The 8,189-nt window shown below is 44.1% G+C and overlaps 1 long non-coding RNA gene across 2 annotated transcripts; it reads left to right on the forward strand.

The window, feature by feature from the left end:
* The first annotated feature begins 451 nt into the window (after positions 1 to 451).
* Positions 452 to 4,429, forward strand: LOC125537723. Of its 2 annotated transcripts, none has more exons than XR_007296070.1 (6): positions 452 to 839; positions 945 to 2,478; positions 3,135 to 3,211; positions 3,608 to 3,715; positions 3,851 to 4,063; positions 4,259 to 4,429. It is a non-coding gene; the product is annotated as an uncharacterized LOC125537723 (long non-coding RNA). The 2 variants fall into 2 exon arrangements; XR_007296071.1 differs by having other exon boundaries at positions 4,262 to 4,429.
* Positions 4,430 to 8,189: the final 3,760 nt, after the last annotated feature.

The raw sequence follows: 8,189 nt of genomic DNA on the forward strand, positions 1-8,189 counted from the left end.
ACGCGCAGCATGTCTGGATGGACATGTGCCTTCATGCATGCATGCATCCATGCAGGAGAAAAAGTGGTATAAGTATACTAGTATAGGTAGTATATATGAACATGGTAAGTGGAGAAAATATTTGGGCCGGGTCCACACCGTGTCATGCATGCATGGGCTTGCCCTGTAGATTATGTCCACACCGTGACGTTGGGTGAAGTCACTAGTGCAACGCCTACACGCTAGGCGCTACACTGTACAGTGTGGCGCCTAACTCTCAGGCGTTGCACATTAACTTAGCATTTTTCAGGTAGTCTAGGATGCGACGCTGGATATGCGTGTAGCGTCTCAGAGCTAGGCGTTGCACAGTATAGTGTGACGCCTAGATGTCGGACGCTACATAAAAAGGTTAGTTGGGTGAATTTTTTTCAAACAGAGTTCAGTTTGTGAAATAGTTTTGTCCATAGGTCAGATTTATCAATTCTGCCACCCTAACCCCTCTCTCCTCTCCCTCCATTGGACCGCCGCCGCCACCTACGGCGGCCGATCCCGCCGCGACCTCCCCTCCCCTCCCACCTCAAGCCGCTCCTCCTCGCTTTCGTGGATGACCACCTGCTCCCGCCGTTCGCGCCCGCGTGCCTGCTCCTCATCTCCTCGCTCCTCGCCCGCGTATCGCAGAGCATCTCATGGCGTCCCCGGCGCGGCCAGCCTCCGTCTCTGGCCCCTTCGGCTCCGCCGCCGACCTCACCATCTTCTCCACTCCGACCACGACGCGGCGGGCGGATCCGGGCCGTGCGAGCGAGACGGCGGCCAGATCCTCGATGGCGAGGACACGCAGCGGTCCCCGCCGGCCAAATCAGGTCCGTCTCCTCCCGCAGCTGAGTCGTTTTACTGGCGATTTGCCTCGCACGACGACGACCTCTGAACCCTTCTCATTGATTTGCTTGGGCGGCCGCCTCTCCCAGCATCGACGGCGCGTGCTCAAAGCCGAGATCCGCCGCGCCAAGGCCAAGCTCCTTGAGGAGGATCCACCCAAGCTACACGCCGGCCATAGCCCCCCACCAGTGAATCTTTTCCGGCCCCGTACGTCCCCACCAGCGAAGGCGACGTCCTCACGCGGATTCGCGTCCTCCTCCCAAAGTAGCCGCCCCCGGCGAGCCATCCTAGTGGCCAGAGGAGGTGGAGGAGCACCTTCCTCCTCTCCCCCAGCGCGTGGGCCAGTGGCTGCTTCCTCTTCCCCGCCTAGAGAACGGGGTGATATTCCCCTCTCTGCCTCCAGATCCAAATCGAAGTTTTTCTATATGCATTTAGCCTCCGCTGAATCTTTGAGTTCCAGTTTCATTTGCGTGTACTTATTACAATTGGTTTGTGTCAATGCAACCTTAGTCCAGATACCATCGTTCCCAGAGAATTCAAATTTCAGTTAGTTCATGTCAGTGTGGCCTTATTAGCATGATTCGACCATGAATCCTTGATATTATCTAGTGCGGCCAATGGGTTACTCGTGGTACCGATTACTCTTATGAAATGGACAGTGCCACGTGCAAATGAACTCAAACATTTTATTTTATTTTGCGGGTACTTTGAGTCTTGACCATCCCAGGTCTGAACCCTGCAACGCAACACAACACTGGTATAGTGCATGCATCCTATTAATGCGAAGGTTTCATATATAGATTGATAATCCATGTGACTTTGACTGAATTGTTGAGTTAGTATATACTTGACCGTCTCCGTCTGGCGCCCACACTCCCTCACACTACGCGTCTTCATCCACTAGGATGGACATGCGCTACGCATTTTACGTAGTATACATCTATGGCGAGGCAGTCAGTAATCGTGGCTGAGTCATCGATACTCACCTAGCAGCCACTTGTTGGCCACTTGATTCAGAGTTTCAAACCATATAACCATGCTTTAGAAGGCTATATTTGGTAATCACCCAAAATGCCTCTCTTTTTTTAGCTGATGAATCGTCCTACATGCACAGTTTGCTTGATGTCCGTGTGTATCCAGATTCCAGAATGTTTGATTGCAACATTCTATTGAAGATAGAAGTATAGGACCAACGTACATGATCTGGAACCTTTTGGTTTCGATTAGTTGCTGCTGCTGATTTAATGCCTATGCTCACGCTGCCGTTGATTAAATGCTTATGTTGTTGCTGCATGCTTATGCTACTGATTCAATGCTTAGGAATTGATTGAATTGAACCTGTTGTAATCCTTCATGCTCTACTTTTATTTAATTTTTGGGTTTCTATTTGATTTTTAGTATATTATATACGGTTCATCTTCAGTTTCTTCTGTAACTTGCTTGGAGCTTAGAATACACAGCCCAACTAGTCTCATATACAACCAAGACCAATGATTCATGCTGAATTCTGTATATATATGTATGTGTTGGATTGGAGAACCACTCGAGGAGGGAGGGAGGAAGCATGGAAGGTCACCATGGACCTCGCCCAACTCCCACCCATCTTCCTGCCTGCAGCTGTAGGTAACCCCGTCCCTCTCCCTGCCTTGTCAGACCTGAAGATGCAGTGTCCAAGATATTCAGTGAACTGTGTGGATTCAGACAGCAATGCTTCAGTTAACTATGTTGATCATGTACTATATTGTTAATCACAAGTTACTGTTTCCTTTCACTGCGTCGTCGTGCCGGTTACTACTACTGTTCCTACATAATCACAAGCATGGATGGATGATTATCTCAGATCAGATGTTGCTAGATTACTTTCTTAGATTGCTGTTGTCACCAAGCCACACAAATCATCTAGTTATATAGAATCCGCTACGCTAGGGTGATGAATGAATGAACAAACAATAATAGGAACATGGGCACCAGGTTTTAGAGGGCTTGTGATTTTGTGGTTGCAGCAAGCCTGCCTTGTACGCCCGACGAGTTTATCCTGTGTATTTTGTCTTGCTAGACAAGTTATCCAGCAATACTAGTGCATAGTAGAAAATTATCATAGATCCTGGCTGTAACCTGCTTTTGTGCTTGTGACTTTGGCCCGCATGATTTTGTGGGGATTTGGTACCAGACTAGAGGTAGAGGCTGATGATTTCTTGTTGTTTCAGTCAAGTGCTTGATAGATAGCTGTCTCATATGCATTTTCCGTTCCTAATGGTGCTTTTTCATTTCCTTGCCAGGCCAAATAAAGGATGTTGTTCTCGGTGGAGTTGCGCTTGAGGATGAGCAGAGAGAGAAATTTAATCAAATCCAATAGGTAGGTTCTTTGTTCTTATCACATGTTGGCAGATTCTATTTGTTGTGCATATGCCAAGTGTGTCTACCTGATTGTAAACATAACTGCAATACTGTATATATGTTGACAGTCTGGTAAAAACTTGTTGTGCCTGGGTTTGTGGATCTTAAAAAAATCATCTATCCTTTCCTTACTCATACAAAAAGCCCAGCTGTTGTTCTTGTAAATACAGACGTGCATACCATCGGCACCTTTACCAAACAGAGAAGGCTCTAGCCACTTCTTATGACAAGAAAAATAGAAGTGCCCCTAAATTTAAACATGTTCCTCTTTACTGAAAACTCATTGTTCTTTTCTGAAATATTGCAAACATCGAGCAGTGGTACTAATTATATAAATTTTATATTGTCTTGGTAGCTTCACTCGTGTCTGCCACTGCTCATTGTCGTGTTGACAGAGCGTTCACCCGATGGCGGAATACCACGCCGCAGCGTGGGCAATCGGTGGTTGCGCTATATACGTGAGGTAACGAACATTACAGGCAGTGGAGAACTTTTAGCTTTTCCACACGTGTATATCTTTAGACAACTTTCAGTTTTCTTTTCATGTGCTGAAACTGAAAGAAATCTTTGATGCTAACTCTGCGTGTGATTATGGCAGTGACAAACCTGAAAACCATGACTTCGATCTGCTGAGGAAGCTTGTGTTTCCTGATGGATCAATCCTGCGAGCCAAACTGCCCGGGAGACAAACTGCACTACCGTTGTCGCGGAAATTCCGTGTGATGGAAGCTTCTAGAGCCTGCTGGTACTTCCTAGCCAGAAGCCCCACGAGCTCGACGTCCAGCCCTACAACCACCACCCCACGCACAAGGTCACTCCCTGCTCCCTCCTGTTCATTTATCTGTCCAGCGCAATCCTACATTCCTACCACTACTGTTGCTGTTGAAATCGAGATGCTACCCTCATCCTGCTGCTGTCTGTCAATCGAATAAAACTACACAGAGAATGAATGAGTTTGCAACCCTTCCTAATTTTTTGTTGTTGTTCTATTTTGAAATTGACGCAGTAGGTGCTTTGCTCTTGCTCACGTGTAGCACCATCTCCGACGCGGTGGTGCTAGTAGCAGATGTGCCATAATTCATGTGTAAGGAAATGTATTCCTGAGATGATTTTGTTATGTTATCTAAACCTGGGAGATGTGTTATGTGATGTGATATGATGGATGATTTGAATTCGACATTGAGTTTTCCTGATTTGAATATGAAACAATGTCAGATGCGTGTGTGTAACTGGATTAAAGAGGTCTTGTGCCCAAACTATTTTGTCGAAACATTTATTTCAAAATTCGAGATCTAATACTGGACAACTAATTGGGCTGAAAAAGGCCACATCCCAACAAGCATTGGTCTGTTTAAAAAGTGAAACAAAAAAAGCCTCAGAAAATAATAAAAATCAAAAAGGCCGAGGCCCCCTAATATGGAAGTATGGCCCACGCAGAAATTACCAGGGAAAACATACTAAATGGGCTGAATTAATGGGCTCAGCCCATATAGACACCTAATCGGACCGGGCTGAATCTTATCAACGACCTTTTCAATTGGTCGCAATTTTGCCATGTCAGATTGCCACGTCGGATCCGACGTGGCCTGGGCAGACAGCTAGCGACCAAAACAGAAGGTCATAGAATCAATGACCTTTTGTTTTGGTCGTGGAATTCCATGACCTTCTCACAGAGAAGGTCGTTAATTTCAGTTTCCATGTCTCACAGAGAAGGTGTTAGTTTCAGTTTACGACCGTCAGCTTTTGACCATCTGTTTTTGTCACAAAAAGGTCACAAATGAAAAACAATGACCTTTTAGTGACCAATAGTGATGGTCGCAAGTTGACATATTTCTTGTAGTGGTACTTATTCAATCTCGCTTGTCTCCCTGTGTTGTTTTCATTTACCCTGTCATAGTTCTTTCTCGTGGTTATGTATCATAGATCTTATCCTTTGTTTCTCTCATGTTGCCGCATCTGTTAGCATATTGCATTTCCATCATCATTGTCAAACCTGTGATATCTTATGGTGGTACCATCATTGCCTCTTTCCTCGATAGATACGTTCCTAGATAAAGTGCTTGTTTAAGTTTTTATCTACCGAATCATATTTCCACCGCTGTGTTTGGGATCAATTTAAAACATTCAAAAGAATTTTTGAATCTCCCATTCACCCCCTCTGGTTGATATACTCTCGGTCCCAACAAGTTTCATTGTTGATGACATGACTAGGCAAGATGTTGATAAGATGAACAGTGTAAGAAAGGCTTTATCCCAAAATTTGAGTGACATAGAGGTAGCAGCAAGTAAAGTCATGCCTACTTGAACTTATGCCTATGCTTTCTGTGAAACCATTCTGTTGATGAGCATGTGGACAAGAAACATGATGGGAGATTCCTATTTGCTAAAAAAAGGAATTGAGTTTTTTGTATTCACCATGCCAATCAGATTGGTCAACAAGAATCTTACTATCTGATACGTCTCCAACGTATCTATAATTTATGAAGTATTCATGCTATGTTTAAAACAATTTTATATGGTTTCGGTATGATTTGAATGGAACTAACCCGGACTAATGCTGTTTTCAGCAGAACTGCCGTGGTGTTGTTTTTTGTGCAGAAATAAATGTTCTCCAAATGCAACGAAACTTTTTGACGATTTTTTTGGAACAAAGGAGGCACTAGAAGCTTCGTGGGAGGACCGAAAGGTGAAGGAGGTGAGCACAACCCACCAGGGCGCGCCAGGTGCCTTGCCTGTGTGGTGGTTGATAACCCACGTATAGGGGATCACAACAGTTTTCAAGGGTAGAGTATTCAACCCAAATTTATTGATTCGACACAAGGGGAGCCAAAGAATATTCTCAAGTATTAGCAGCTAAGTTGTCAATTCAACCACACCTGAAAGACTTAATATCCGCAACAAAGTATTTAGTAGCAAAGTACTATGGAAGTAGCGGTAATGGTGGAAAAAGTAACAGTAGTAGTTTTGTAGCAATTGTAACAGTGGCAACGGAAAAGTAACTTAACAAAGATCAATATGAAACAAGCTCGTAGGCAGTGGATCAATGATGGATAATTATGTTGGATGGCATTAATCACGCAACGGTTATAACATAGGGTGACACAGAACTAGCTCAAACTCATCAATATAATAATGTAGGCATGTATTTCGAATAGTCATACGTGCTTATGGAAAAGAACTTGCATGACATCTTTTGTCCTACCCCCCCAGTGGCAGCGGGGTCCTATTGGAAACTAAGGGATATTAAGGCCTCCTTTTAATATAGTACCAGACCAAAGCATTAGCACTTAGTGAATACATCAACTCCTCAAACTACGGTCAACACCGGGAAGTGTACTGACTATTGTCACTCCGGGGTTGCCGGATCACAACACGTAGTACGTGACTATAACTTGCAAGATAGGATCAAGAACACAAATATATTCATGAAAACATAATAGGTTCAGATCTGAAATCATGGCACTCGGGCCCTAGTGACAAGCATTAGGCATAGCAAAGTCATAGCAACATCAATCTTAGAACATAGTGGACACTAGGGATCAAACCCTAACAAAACTAACTCGATTACATGGTAAATCTCATCCAACCCATCATGGTCCAGCAAGCCTATGATGGAATTACTCACGTACGGCGGTGAGCATCATGAAATTGGTGATGGAGGATGGTTGATGATGACGATGGCGACGATTTCCCCTCTCCGAACCCCAAAACTGACTCCAGATCTGCCCTCCCGAGGAAGAACAGGGCTTGGTGGCGTCTCCGTATCGTAAAACGCAATGAATCCTTCTCTCTAATTTTTTTCTCCCCGAACGTGAATATATGGAGTTGGAGTTGAGGTCGGTGGAGGTCCAGGGGGCCCACAAGGATGGAGGGCGCACCCCAACCCTTGTGGCCAGGGTGTGGGCCCCTTCTCTTGATTCTTTCGTCAATATTTTTTATTAATTACAAAAATCATCTGCGTGAAGTTTCAGGTCATTCCGAGAACTTTTATTTCTGCACAAAAATAACACCATGGCAATTCTGCTGAAAACAACGTCAGTCCGGGTTAGTTCCATTCAAATCATGCAAATTAGAGTCCAAAATAAGGGCAAAAGAGTTTGGAAAAGTAGATACGACGGAGATGTATCAACTCCCCCAAACTTAACCCATTGCTTGTCCTCAAGCAATTCAGTTGACAAACTGAAAGTGATAAAGAAATACTTTTACAAACTCTGTTTGGTATTGTTGTTGCAAATATGTAAAGCCATCATTCAAGCTTTCAGGAAAGAACTAACCATATTCACAATAAAGTTTAGGTCTCACAATTACTCATATCAATGGCATAATCAACTAGCGAGTAATAATAATAAATCTCGGATGACAACACTTTCTCAAAACAATCATGATATAATATAACAAGATGGTATCTCGCTAGCCCTTTCTGAGACCACAAAACATAAATGCAGAGCATCCCTGAAGATCAAGGACTGACTAGACATTGTAATTCATGGTAAAAGAGATCCAGTCACAGTCATACTCAATATAAATTAATGACAATGCATACAAATGACGGTGCTGCTCTCTAACTAGTGCTTTTTACAAGAGGATGACGACTCAGCAATAAAAGTAAATAGATAGGCCCTTCGTAGAGGGAAGCAGGGATTTGCAGAGGTGCTGGAGCTCGAGTTTTTGAAATAGAGATAAATAATTTTTTGAGCGGTATGCTTTCATTGTCAACATAACAACCAAGAGATCTCAGTATCTTCCATGCTACATACATTATAGGCAGTTCCCAAACAGAATGGTAAAGTTTATACTCCCCCACCACCAATAAGCACACTCCACGGCTGGTCCGAAACAACGGGTACCGTCCAACTAACAACAGTCCTGGGGGAGTTTTGTTTGCAATTATTTTGATTTGATTTTAGGATGGGACTGGGCATCCCAGTTACCCGCCA

The sequence above is a fragment of the Triticum urartu genome, chromosome 2, assembly GCF_003073215.2.
Source record: "Triticum urartu cultivar G1812 chromosome 2, Tu2.1, whole genome shotgun sequence".
NCBI classification, from domain to species: domain Eukaryota; kingdom Viridiplantae; phylum Streptophyta; class Magnoliopsida; order Poales; family Poaceae; genus Triticum; species Triticum urartu.